Below are 14,852 nucleotides of genomic sequence, written 5' to 3'. Positions count from 1 at the left end.
TTGCCTTCTCCAATGCTCATCTATAAAATAAGACTAATAACTTTATAAGTTGTCATTTAGTCACTAAATTATGTCTGATTCTGATTCTTTTGCAACCCCGTGGACTGTAGCCAGCCAGGCTCCTCTGTCCATGGGATTTTCCAAGCAAGAATACTGGAGTGGGGTTCCATATCCTTCTCCAGGGGGAACTTCCTGACCCAGGGATCGAACTTGTGCCTTCCGCATTGGCAGGCGGATTCTTTACAGCTGAGCCACCAGGAAAGCCACAGCTGGAAGAATAGAATTATACAAAATGTATAGCTAAGTGAACATAAATCTAGCACCCTGATTTTTGCTTCTAATACCATTCTCCAACAACAGGGACCAGGGCTTCATGGGAAGAAAAATGGCTGATTCCAGAACTAGGATTTCCCAGATGTTGCTAGTGGTAAAGAATCTGTCTGCCAATGCAGGAGATGCAAGAGGCATGGGTTCCATCCCTGGGTTGTGAAGATCCCCTGGAGTAGGAAAAGGAACCCACTCCAGTATTCTCACCTGGAACATTCCATGGGCAGAGGAACCTGGCGGGTTATAGTCCATGGGGCTGCAAAGAACCAGACACTACTGAGCACATAATCTTTCTTTTCCAGAACTAAGGCAGCAAATATACAAGGTGAACTGGGAGCCTCTTTTATGGTCAGGAAGTTATGAAGTGCTCACACAAAAACACACAACAAAGACAAAAAGAAAGATGATGGGTATATTGAAAGGGCACTGGAGAAACTGAAAGAGTTTTCAAGGGCCGAAACAATCTGAGAAACAAAATTTTTAAATTGGATTTGGATTATAACCCAAAGTATAAATTAACTACCCATGAGTCCACATTGATATAAACAAAGGATAAAGTAAATAAATAAATGGGGAAGAAGAGACAAATCTCTGAAACCGAAGAATCCACATACTGTGTGTAGATACTGCCTCCTTCAGGAGGGTTACACAGCTCCCTACTCCTTAAGTGTGGGCAGCTCATCGTGACTACCTTTCACAGTGACTGCAAAGTGAGGGAAGGAGTCAAAGAGCAACTTAGCAGTGGAGATGCTTGACAAATACTAGCCCAGTCAGGTGATCAAGGTTCAACATCAACAGTCCTAAATCATGTTCACAGTATGTACTCTTAATAAGATGAGATGAGAGTGATACTTTACCTCTGTGATATTCTTCTCTCAAATTCATAATAAAAGTCTAATAATGAGAAAAAAAATAGCCAAATCTCCATAGAGGGACAATGTACAAGATACTTGACCAGTATACCTCAAAAAGATCATCAAAACAAAGAAATTTCAAGAAATTGTCACAGCCACGAGGAACCTAAGGAGCCACGACAACTACGTGAAATGTGGTATTCTGGAACAAATACAGAACACCACTGACTCGATGGACATGGGTTTGGGTGAACTCCGGGAGTTGGTGATGGACAGGGAGGCCTGGCGTGCTGCGGTTCATGGGGTTGCAAAGAGTCGGACATGACTGAGCGACTGAACTGAACTGAAGGAGACTTCAATAAATTACAGACTTTGGTTAGTAATAATGTGTCAATACTGGTTCATTAATTGTGATAAGTGTACCATGCTAATGCCAGATGTTAGCAGTAGAGAACAATGGGTTTGGAACATATGGGAACTCTCTATACAATTTTCACAATTTTCCTGTAAATCTAAAACTGTTCTAAAATTAAAAGCTCATTCTTTAAAAAGTAATATGAATAAAAGTTTGAGTCACTGGAAACTGCTTATTTTAAATATATAGCAACTCAACCTTAATCATCTTGTTAAAGTAATTGAAGCCACCTTGGTGGCAATGTCAGGATTTAGATCTAAATTGATAGTATAAACTGGTTTCAGAAACAAATAGTACCTTAGTTTAGTGGGATAGCTCTGCCCTCTAGTGGCTTAATATAATGTCTACAATTTGTGTCAAAGGACAGCCTTCAGCTCCAGTTTTGAAGTTTCAAAGCCTAGACAAGCGTCAGAGCCCTTGACCTCCTGGAGCATATCTCCACTTCATTCATATACATAGATCTTTGCCCTTTGAGTGGTATCTGAAGAAAGGGACATGAATAAATCAGCTGATGGGAACATAAATAGCATGAATAGGCAAGAATTGTGTTAGTCACTCAGTTGTGTTCAGCTCTTTGCAATCCCACGGACCATAGCCCGCCAGGCTCCTCTATCCTTGTAATTCTCCAGGCAATAATACTGGAGTGGGTAGTCATTCCTTTCTCCAGGGGATCTTCCAGACCCAGGGACTGAATCCAGGTCTCCTGCATTGCAGGCAGATTCTTTGTCTTCTTTACACCATTGGACAATGTGAATAGAAAGTTTCAAAACTATTTCTATACCTTTACCCAGTCATTTCATTTTTGGAAATTGTTCCTCAGAAAGTAATACAAGTTATAGTAAAAGGCTTAAGCTATTTTAAGAAATGTTTCATATAACAGTGAAAAATTACAAACAAAGTAAATATCGAACAATCAGGGAAGTATGGAAGGAAGTAAAGAAGGAGGTGAGAGAGAAAGGAAGGAAGGAATGTAGGAAGGGGAAAGGAAACTATACCTACATGATAGTTTTATTACACAGTCAGTAAAAACATACCCAAGAATATTTAATGGCATGCTTAAACTGCTTGTGATAGAATGTTCAGTAAAACTCTATAAACAGTGTGATAAAAACTTTAGGGACTAGCATAGATGATCACACATACACATACATGCTATGCTATGCTATGCTAAGTCACTTCAGTTGTGTCCAACTCTGTGCGACCCCAGAGACGGCAGCCCACCAGGCTCCCCCGTCCCTGGGATTCTCCAGGCAAGAACACTGGAGTGGGTTGCCATTTCCTTCTCCAATGCATGAAAGTGAAAAGTCAAAGTGAAGTCGCTCAGTCGTGTCCGACTCCTAGCGACCCCACGGACTGCAGTCTACCAGGCTCCTCCGTCCATGGGATTTTCCAGGCAAAAGTACTGGAGTGGGGTGCCATTGCCTTCTCCGTACACACACACACACACACACACATATAAACAATGATACGTATTTCTTAGGTCACAGTGTGCAGGAAATGTAACTTTATGTTTTTATATCTCAACTTGATTTTTTCTTTTACTACCTCATTGTGCCTGATGGCAGGAAATGAATCTAGTCCACTATGAGTTAGCTAAGTCATGCCAGGATACTCCCAAGCACTTTGTGTTTAAACAGTCAATTAAGGATTTCCCCCTTTCCGCTTCCTTCCATCAGATTCCGTTCCCCAGATGTTCGTGTCCCAGAGCGGGGAAGACTGGTCTTTCACTGTCCTCCGTCCTTCACTGGCACAGGTTGAGCCATCGTTTGCATACACAGTCATTTGCATTTCTAGGCTTGCATCTTTTGAGACATCTGTGGCTCCACTGTGGGTTGTACCTCAGCCTTCCCTCAGCCCTTCTCCACACCCTTAGGCCAAATGAAACACTAGGGACTTTCCAAGCCTCCTGGACCACCGTTGATGTAGGGGCTGGGCCCCTGCTAGGCTTTTCCTGCCTCATTCGCTTCTTCACTTCTGCTGTGAACTCCGGACTTCTCTGTCAATGTCATTATCTTCTCAGACTTCCCCAGGGCTCAGGATCCAGTTCTCTGCTTGAGGTGCCCAGCCCCACTGCCCTGAGCCATCTGTCATTCCACAAGGTACAGGTGTGTCTCTGGGACTGACAACAGCACGAAACTCAGACTTCCCAAATCTCTCCTTCCTCAGCTGTGAAATGTTTGTCAAATCTGTGACCCAAAAACTAGACCTTACATCATTTGTTCTGCCAAAGTCTACTATTTATAGAGTAAAATTTAGCTTTTGTACAAAAAAATCAGACTCTAAGACACAGAAGGACTTCTCTGGTTGTCCAGTGGTTAAGACTCAATGATTCCACTGCAGGGGACACAGGTTCGATCCCAGGGCAGGGAACTAAGATTCTGTATGCTGTGCAGCATGGCCAAAAAGGAAAAAAAAAATCATTGCTTAAAAAAAGGGGGGAAAAATGACTCAGAAATCCTTTTTCTCTAAGTAAAGTGTCTTTCGGAAATGTCAAGTCTATTTCAAAAACCTAAGTACTGATGATTGTCTCGTTTCTTTCTCTTTGCTTTCCTATTGTAAACTTATACTGACTGCCCATGGAAAAGTCTCGCTGGTGATTAAGCAATTTGGGAAAGGAAAGGAGTAAAAAGAAGTGAATATATGTACACATACACAAACATTTATGGATGCTTAAACATATGTATTTATATAAAGAACAGGAAAATCAATTCAACAAAAGGTTTTGATGGTTACTTATACATGTATCCCCACATTTCCTAAATTCCTAGAAGGAATAGGTTTCGACTCATCAGAAAAAGAAAATGGTATATAAAATAGTATATAAAATGGTATATAAAAATAAATCAATGAACAAAGTCTCTGACTCCCAGCATCACCACTCGCAGTGGAGGAGGAAAAGGATGGTATCCAATCCATCTGTTGGCCTCACCCAAAGGCCTCTTCTCTTCAGTCTCTGTGTTACATGATCTTTGACCACTTTCTTCTTGAACCCTCTCTTTCCCTCAGCTTTCACAGCACCAAGGTCTCTTAGCTTTTTTCCTAGTTCTTTTATCCACCTCAATTCTGAGTCTCTTGCTGTAATAAAATGAGATACTTGCAGGTTCTTGGAGGGAAACAGGGCAATCTACCTGAGGGAGTACTGTCTAAATTTGTGGCCAGAGGCTGTACTATGGTAATAAAGAGGACTGCACATTTACTTGAATCGGACAGGCTCTGTGACTACTTTATCCAATATGCCAGACGTGACACTGACAAGGTCACACTTTAAGAGACTGGCAGCTTCTACCTCTGTCAGGAGGAATCTTTTCTCTAGGAGTTCTGAGCCACAACATGAAAGGTGAACTAGCCTGAGAATAAATACTCTGCTGCAAGGAGCCCAAGCTAACCATGTGATATGCCATTTGGAGACAGGTAGGGAAGATTGAAGCAAGAAGAGAAGGGGATGACAGAGGATGAGATGGTGGGATGACAGAGGATGAGATGGTTGGATGACATCACCAATTCAAAGGACATGAGTTTGAGCAAGCTCTGGGAGTTGGTGATGGACAGGGAAGCCTGGCATCCATGTGGTCACAAAGATTCGGATGAGACTGAGCAACTGAACTGACTGACTGACTGAGGATGAAAGGGTGGTTGTTTTAAGTCACTAAATTTTGGGTAGCGTCTATGCTGCAATGGATAATTAGAAAAGATTCCTTCCAATAAAAGGGGGCTAATACTATAGTAGCTCTAGGAGGAGCTGTGGTGAGAACTACCTTCACAATAGGTTCCAGAGTTTCTATGGGGGGCTTTTCTTTTTAGGAAATTACCTTGATAAGCCAAAATAAGTCCCTAAGAGGATGAGGTGGTACAGAGAAATAAAAAGATATAACTAAAACACCTTGAATTGAAAATGGACAGGAATTTGGAGACAGGGAAGAGCAAAAACAAAAAAAAAAGAGAGAGAGAGAGGAATGCAGTGATAAAGGAAGATAAATGGGAAAAGGGGCAAATAATGTGGTCAGAAGCTAGAAAGCAAGTTGCAGAAATGACCAAAAGATTTTTTGAAAACATGAGCATCTAACAAATTTGATTTATTTACATATTTGTGATGAAAATCTATTTCTCCAGAACTTCCATAAAATTCGGTATTAGCATTAGATTAGAAATTAAATTAAAGATTAAAAAAATTTTTTAATTTACATTAAAAAATTTTGATGGAAATTGAGAACAATGATAGCCGCATGTATACAGACTTGGTGAGAACAGAGACAACAGGTGGCAGTTCCTACATGGTATTAAGTTAGAATAGTGGTTCCCAACAGGGAGTGATTTTGCACCACCACCCCATGAACTACAGGGAACATTTAGTATTGTCTGGGTACACTTCTGTCATGACTGGGGAAACGGCAGTCATGACATTTGAACTGGCATTAAGTGGGTAGATACTGGGGATGCTGCCAAAAATTCCTTCAGTGTACTATACAGCCACCCACAATAAAGAACTGTACAGTCCAAAACATCAATAGTCCCAAGGTTGAGAAATCTTGATTTGGGAGGATACAAAAGTTCTGAGTCAGATGTGTCTGTGAGAACCCAAATCTCCGACAGAATTAATAAAAATCTTGGAGAAGGTGTTAGACTCTGCAATCCATGGAGTAGAATTGCAGTCAATCTTATCTAAATTATCAGGGAAGGGTTATTGTAGTCAACATCTGGGTTATGACATCAAATAAGAAAATTGATTTAGTTATGGTTCTAATTTGCAAGTAACTGAAACTAACTCTGGGAAAATTAAGCAGGAAAGGAATGTATCAAGCAATAGTGGGTAGCTCATAGAATCTCTGGAAGAGGTGGAGAATATGGCCCAGAGGCTATGCAGAAAAGAACAGTCATAAACGCATACTGCAGAACGGGTCTATGGAGACAGTGGTGCTCCCGTCACTAGCACCAACACTGCTGGGATGAAGGGAGAAAGTATGGAGGTACTAGCAATTGTGATAGAATGGATGCTTCAAAAGAGAAAAGGAAAAAGAAACATGACGTCAAAAGAGTCTATTACAAAATATACAAATTATACAAATATACAAAATATACAAATACTGGGACTTCCGTGGTTAAGATTTCACCTTCCAATGCAGGGGGTGTGGGTTCGATGCTTGGTTAGGGAGCTAAGATCCGACATGCCTCATATAAAAAAAAAAAAAAAAACAAAATATAGAACAGAAGCAATACTGCAACAAATAAAATGTTCCACATCAAAAAAAAAAAAAAAAAAACTTTAAAAAAAGCATACAACTATCTTTAAGCCTTCACATTAAAAAAAAACCTCAGCCATTTAGGCTAAAAGCTTCACTGTCACCTTTGACCTCATAATCCTAATCCAAGTCAGAACACATTGGATGATTAAAATATCCTCCTAAATGGGCTCTCTGCTTTTGTCTCCCACCTTTAACCAATACTACCAGCCACTGGCAGGTTAACCTCCACAGAGCATCATATGGATCATGGTGCTTCCCCACAAAGAAATTACAAATTCCTTTTGCCTAAAGAAAAATACCCAAACATAATTTGACATCTTCAAAACGCTCTTGTGTTTTGCTCTGAACCTGCTTTTCTGTTTTCTCTTCCATTACTCTTTTAGGCAAATGGTTTGCAAATGGAGCTGTAAATATATTAATACCATACTTGAACTTGAAAAAGTTCAAGTGTGAGCTTGAGAAAATGAACATATTTCTCTGAACCCATAAAAATAGAACACGGAAGTCATATAGTCTACAATGCTCCTTGGGAGACTAGAACGTGGAAATCATATGGTCTACACTGCTTATCGGTGTCACTGGTAGCCCTAAATCCAGTGTCCAACATAATAGGAAGGTGAACATTAGAGCACAGTCTTTCTCATGTCTTTTCAGCTGATGCAGTGGGATTCATTTCCAAGTCCAATCTCTTATCAAACGGATCTCTAAGTTGCAACCCAGCATGTAGACATCTACATCCCACATAAACCTTTCTGTTAGGACTCTTAAAAGAACTAGGATTTATTAACAATTCTGAAAGTTGAAAATGCTTCAGTCTCTTTCAATCTCTCTGCATACAGTGTGTATTTAATGGAGCAGGTATAAATCACAGACTGTAAACTCAGGTATGTGATAAATATTGTGTTTATTTAAATCAACTGAATTTTAATTATGAGCCTTCATGTATTTGGTTTCTGAGAAATTCAATCACTTTCAATATGATGGTCCTGTTACAGAAAGTACAATAAAACTAGACTATAGGACTTGCCCAGTTGTCAGTGGTTAAGACTCTGCCTTTCAACGCAGGGGGCACAGGTTCGATCCCTGGTCAGGGAACTAAGGTCCCACATGCTGCAGAGTGTGACCAAAAAAAAGTTTTTTAATAAAAAATAAAATTAGGTTATTCTCTCTTTATGGAGAATAAAAGTAATAAAAGTAATAAAAGTAGGTTTTAGAAACAGAAGGGCATGGGTTAAAAAGTAATCTAAAACTATAGGTTCAATGGAAATATAGATAGCAATACTTAGAAAAAATATCTCATTTTTGGAGAGCAATGAATGACACTATTGTTATTATAGCTAATGCTTATAACATGAAGCATTAGCAGAGATAGGCACTCTCTCTGTCCATGTTCTCCTCAGTAGTTTTGAGCTTTACTGGTGGTTAAGTTGGACAAGGGACTATGTTCTGGCCAACAGAATGTGAGCAGAAGTGAACTTTGCCCCTTTTATCCACTCACATAGTGGTCATACTATGAAATCATTTCTAGCCCTTAAAAATACCAGACAATGCTCCATGCTCACCAAAGTGGCCTTGAAGGCCGCATGTTTCAGATGGTATAGGGTCAGGTGGGAAGCCACTTGGGCATCCAGGTCACCTGCCTTCAGGAGACCCTCCCTGCCCAGGGCACATCAGACTATCGTGTAAGAAGGAAATAACTCTATTGGGATTAAGTCCTTGAAATTTGGAAGTTTATCTTCTAGAGCAGCACATCTCAACCTATCTCAACCTACAATTATTATGTGTTTGCTCTGTACCTGGCTTTGCTTTAAATGCCTCATATGTATTAACTTATTTTGTACTCAGATAGATATATCAGCATGTACTATAATGCCATAGTAACAGACTAATTTGTTGTTTGGTTGCTCAGTTACATCTGACTCTTTGAGACCCCATGGACTGCAGCACACCAGGCTTTCCTGTCCTTCACCATCTCACAGAGCTTGCTCAAACGCAAGTCCATTGAGTCGGTGATGCCAATCATCTCATTCTCTGTCATCCCCTTCTCCTCCTGCCTTCAGTCTTTCCCAGCATCAGGTCTTTTCTAATGAGTCAGCTCTTCGCATCAGGTAGCCAAAGTACTGGAACTTCAGAACGGTGCAGAAATACAAACCTAAAATGGTCATTGACCCCCAGATTCACCACACACACCCTTATCGCATTTCTTCCCCCCATCCTTTCTGCTTGTCTAAATCTCACCTATCCCCTAGGAGGGAACAAAATGGCAAGCTGGGTAAGGTAAAGGAAACAAAAGAAGGTATTCTAATTTGTGTTCATTTTATACAAACAGGTAAATCTAATTCTGATTTATTAAGAACTTCTTGGAGGCTATGCATTCCTATCATCTCTCCTACCAGTATAAGCTGATAAATGAATCACCTGCACACAGATTCAGTTTGCCTTCTTTAAATGTAAGTGCCATTGCTGCTACGATGGTCTCCTGACCACGGGATGGTGGATCTCACTCTTCTGGTGGTGTTTGTAAACTGGATCAGCATTGTTGTAGCAGGCCGCTGCCTCAACCACCCATTTTGGCCTTTCCTGCCATGAAGGAAAGTTAAGGCGAACCAAAGTATGAGAGAATGAGGAGGCCGTTGACAATAACAAGCATGTGGGAGCTTATCCCTTTGCAAGGCACACAGTTCAATCTACTTCTGCTGAGAAGGACACCAGAAAGCTGGAAAACGTGGTTTACCATGCAATGTTACTTAACAGCTAATATATTTCTTGAACAGCTGAGCTTGGAAATCGGGGGGACGTAGGGGATACGTTGTTCATACAAAAGACAAGAAAGGAGATGTTTCAAAGCGTAGAGAAAAAATATCTCTAAGCAGGAGGAAGAAAGCTCAGAATCCCAGGAATGGAGAAAGGAATATTCTGCAGGCTTTAGACATGACATTAGCCCAAAAGAGGACACAGCTGCATAAGTGGCCAGAGGTATAGGAAACTTCAAAACAAAGAAAAAAAACTAAATGGCACAATTTTTTGTCGATTTGTTTGGTGGGGGAGGGGATTGGCCACACCACATACCATGTGGGATACCAGTTTCCCAACCAGGGATTGAACTCATGCCCTGCCTTCAGAGGAACATGGAGTCTTAACCATTAGACAGCTGGGGAAGTCCCATAAGTGGCACAAGTTTTCAATGATGGAAAGGTGGAAGAAGAGTAGCCTGTTACCCAAGCCCACATGTGCACACCAGTGTTGTCCTGGGAAATGTTTAGCAATAGCTCTTCCAAAAAAGCATTCATCCATATGCATAAGGTCATTATAAACTTTACTAGGAATAAGTGCTTGATTATCTTTATTACTACTGATACTGAAGAACGTACTATCAATTACTAAATGTACTAAAGAAGTTGCTTATATCGCTGGCCTATGAGTTCAGATCCGACACGAATATAAGTTGATATTCTCTATTCACTAACAAGTAAGAGAAATGTGAAATGACAAAGGCATGTCAGGACTTAGATCATCCACGATGATGTGTAAGATTTCTTTCCTGGATCAGATAACAGATTTTAAATACTGGAAGAGTATTTCCTCAATATTCTGTGCTATTCATAATGGAACAGCCACAGACACAACACACTTTTAAATCGAACTTGCAGTATTGCCATTTCTCTATCACCTACTTAAGACTAAGCAGTCAACAAAACAATAAATCAAGTCTTGATTAATTTATAATAACTAATATAACTAATTTCAACCTCCCAGCAAAATGTCACTGAAAGAAGAGTTGGGGAAAGATACACAGTAGCACACTGCTGCTGCTGCTGCTAAGTCGCTTCGCTTCAGTCATGTCCGACTCTGTGCGACCCCAGAGACGGCAGCCCACCAGGCTCCCCCGTCCCTGCAATTCTCCAGGCAAGAATACTGGAGTGGGTTGCCATTTCCTTTTCCAATGCATGAAAGTGAAAAGTGAAAGTGAAGTCGCTCAGTCGTGTCCGACTCTTAGCAACCCCATGGACTGCAGCCTACCAGGCTCCTCCATCCATGGGATTTTCCAGGCAAGAGTATTGGAGTGAGGTGCCATTGCCTTCTCCAAGTAGCACACTATTATATAGTATTTCCATCAGACATAAATAATAGACATAATAAATAACCACATGTGTAGAAAATAACTTTTTTTTACAATAAGTGGTCATAGATAACTTCTGGAGTCCTCCAATTTCCTAATCTTCATCATGCCTTTGAATCTGATGGGTCTGCTGTTTCCAATCATGTTTTCTCACTGTTTTTGTTGTTTAGTCTCTAAGTCATGTCTGACTCTTTTGTGACCCCGTGGTCTCTAGCCCACCAGGCTCCTCTGTGCATGGGAATTTCCAGGCAAGAATATGGGAACGGGTTGCTATTTCCGTCTCCAGGGGTTCTTCCCAACCCAGGGATCAAACCCACGTCTCCTGCATTGGCAGGCAGATTCTTTACCACCAAACCACCAGGGAAGCCTATGTTGAATAATACATTCTTTGCAATAAAAAACACAGTAAACCTGCTAGCCTAGTAAAGCAAGGAAGAAAAAGTGAAGCCTGTGAAAAAAATGTACGAAAGAATGGAAGGAGGTATGTGTAAAGACAGAGCTTGGTGCCCAGTGCATTCAAAGAGCATCCGCTAGTGACTGTAATCACAACAGTCATAATAGATGCAGAGGAAGATGTATCCATGATTTTACTATCTATGAGATTATTTACGAAAAGGATAAGAAAAAAAATTTAGACATAATTTTCATCTTCAAGATAATGAAAAAACTTGACCTCTAAGGTACAGGCAGAGAAAGCAATAAACATAAGTAAGGGCAATATCTCAAGATTTACAAGGCAAAAGAATATTAAAAATGACTTAGAAAACAGGAAACACAACAGTACCATTGCAGAAAATGACATTTGTGACATGGAATGCACACTTGAGATTTCCTTTTAGACTGCAGGAAAAAATATGACAAATGTATACAAACATTAAAAATAAGAAAATGATAAATTTGTAAACAAAGATTAGAAGTACAAATTTAAAACTACAGATATTTCCAGGTGTAGCTGGGTGAACAGGTGGAGCATGATACTTCAGACACACACACACACACACACATACACACATACATCCCATAGTATCAGAGAAAGATCAGTCAAAAAATTTAAATGGAGCTGTGTTGTAGGCAGGAGAATGTCTCCCACAAAGTCCATCCTAATTCCTGGAATTTGTGACTATGGAAAGGTGAATTAAGGATGCAGTTGAAATTAAGGTTGTTATCAGTCAATTTTAAAATAGGAAGATAAATGTAGATTATCTGGGTGGGACCAATGTAATCACAAGGGTCCCTAAATGTGGAAGAGGGAGAAGAGTTAGCATCAGAGTGTTACCAAAAGAATGTGTGGGGTCTGTCTGCTTGCCGTCCAAAAAGCCAATAAACAGACTAGGTTGGTGGAAAAGAAAGTTTGCTTTACTTCAGATGCTGGCAACTGAGGGTGATGGGCGAAGGACATCTGTCCAAAGGCCAGCTCGTTCCACTGGCAACCAGTGGAGCAAGAGCTTTTATAGGCTGAACAAGGGGGCTACATGCAGAAACAGCAGTCAGCTCTAACAGTCATCATCAAATTGGTCATCGGTGGTCTGACCAGAGTCATCTTGATTATTTTAGGTACAGTTATTCTTCAGTTCCAAGGTCCATTTGTTCCATTTCTCTGAGGCCAATTCTCATAAATGTGCAGCTCGTGTCCTAGGTACAGTCTAGTCATCATGCAGTTGACTTCTCCACTGGTGTTTCAGTATCTACAAGGCAGCTCACAGGATATGGCTCAGAATATTATCTAGAACCCTTGGGAAAGAACTAAAGGTCCCTGACCATGCTTGATGACTACATTATTATTATTATTATTATTATTTAGTCTCCTTTGACTGTTTTCCTTTGTTTCCGCATTTCTCATTTCTCTGATTAAACTTATTCTTTGACTAAAGTTTTCCACATACAAAAGGCAGACAGATGACATGGTGAGGGTGCAAAGACCATAGGGTCCTGCTCCATTTCAGCTATATCACTTAACATTACCGTCAGCAGTGCCTGAGAGTTCTGGTTGCTGCACATCTTCATCAAATGCAGTATTGTAAGTCTTTAATTTTTGCAGCTTTAGTGGAAGCATAATCGGTATATTGTGGTTTTCACTTGCATTACTCTGATGAATATTAGGGAGTCCCTGGTGGCTCAGTGGCAAAGAATTTACCTCCAGTGCAGGAGACACAACAGATATGGGTTTGATCCCTGGGTCAGGAAGATCCACTGGAGGAGGGCATGGCAACCCACTCCAGCATTCTTGCCTAGAGAATTCCATGGACAGAGGAGCCTGGTGAGCTATAGTCCACAGGGTCACACAGAGTCGGACACGAATGAAGTGACTGAGCCTGATGACTAGTAACATTGAGCACTTCGTTTATGTGTTCTATGGTGTGTGCTGTAATTTTTGGATTAATGACTTCTTCCTTTATCTTATACTTTGAATAAGATACAGTTTGATCCTTTGGTTCAAATACTTTCAGGGCTGCGGGTTGGCACTCTCTTTAAGCAAATTCACTAAGGCCACACCCATGGCCATTGATTTCACATCAAATATGGGTAATAATTGAAGAAAGAAATGGCAACCCACTCCAATACTCTTGCCTAGAGAATCCCATGGACAGAGGAGCCTGGCAGGCTACAGTCCATGGGGTTGCAAGAGTCAGATATGACTTAGCAGCTAAACCGCCATGGTGTGTGTGTATATATACATATATACACACATACACACACACACACACACACACACACACACATATATATATCCTTTTATGTAGTGTTTGTTTGAATTTTTGCCCATTTTTAATTGGGTTGTGCCTTAGTCAATTAGGGCTGCTATAATAAAATGCCATACACTGGGTAGCTTAAAAAGAACATTTTTCACAGTTCTGCAGGCTAGAAAGTCCAAGATCATGGTTCCAGCATGGTCTCTTTCTAGTCGATTAGATCCTCCGCTCTCTGGTTCATCTTCACACTGCCTCCTCCTCTGTTTGTACGTGTGAGGTCTTACTCTTGTCAGGATACATGTAACGGCATTTAGGGCCCACCTGAATAATCTAAAATACTCTCCTCAGATCAAGATCCTTACTATAACATCTGCAAAGACCCTTTCCCCAATTAAGGTAACATTTACAAATTCCAAGAATTCGGACCTGATATGTACACAGGTGTCTTTGCAAGTATATAAAAACACAATAATTTTTTATATATACTTTTGGGGACTCAACTCATTGAATATTTCTACTGGCTTTTTTTTTTTTCTTAAGGTTTTCAATGTAAGCAATCAATTGAAAATGTTATGCCTTGTATTTCTTTTTCTTGCATTATTTCACTGAAGGTAATACTTTTAGCCCTAAAATAGAAACGTTATAAAATAATGTGGATTTAATAATTTATAAACAATTTCAAGTTCTTGCATGGTTTTACAAAGGTTAATGTGATTCAGTTTCATGTTTAGAAAGACAATTCTCAAATCTGTATTGCAAGCTTTACCTCCCTCTGGAATTCCGGGATTTGATTTCTAAGAGCTTCATAGATTTTTCCACTTAGATAACTCATTAATGCCTCAGCATTAATCGTCAATCCAAAAGCAGCATGATCGTCTCTATTCCAAATTAGCTTCCCAGTATCTGTGACTATCACTAGCACTGTTCATTTACTACAGATTGAAATACCAATCATCTTTGACTCCTGTCCTGAATTTATGCATTCAGCTTTCCATTGCTTTAAATACTCAGAAATATTCTTTTAGATAATCTTTCACCTCTATCCGCACTGTTGTACCGGGACCTCTCACACTTACATTTCTCCATAGCTTCTTATCTAGCCTTCCCAAAATTCAGTCTCTCTTTACAAATTCATCCTTTTCTGTTTTCTCCAGAATTATCTTTCTTTAGCCCACTTGCTTATGCTATAGTTCTGCCTGTAGCAGA

Source organism: Bos javanicus, chromosome 1 (genome assembly GCF_032452875.1).
Source record: "Bos javanicus breed banteng chromosome 1, ARS-OSU_banteng_1.0, whole genome shotgun sequence".
NCBI classification, from domain to species: Eukaryota; Metazoa; Chordata; class Mammalia; order Artiodactyla; family Bovidae; genus Bos; species Bos javanicus.
This window is presented reverse-complemented; position numbering follows the sequence as displayed.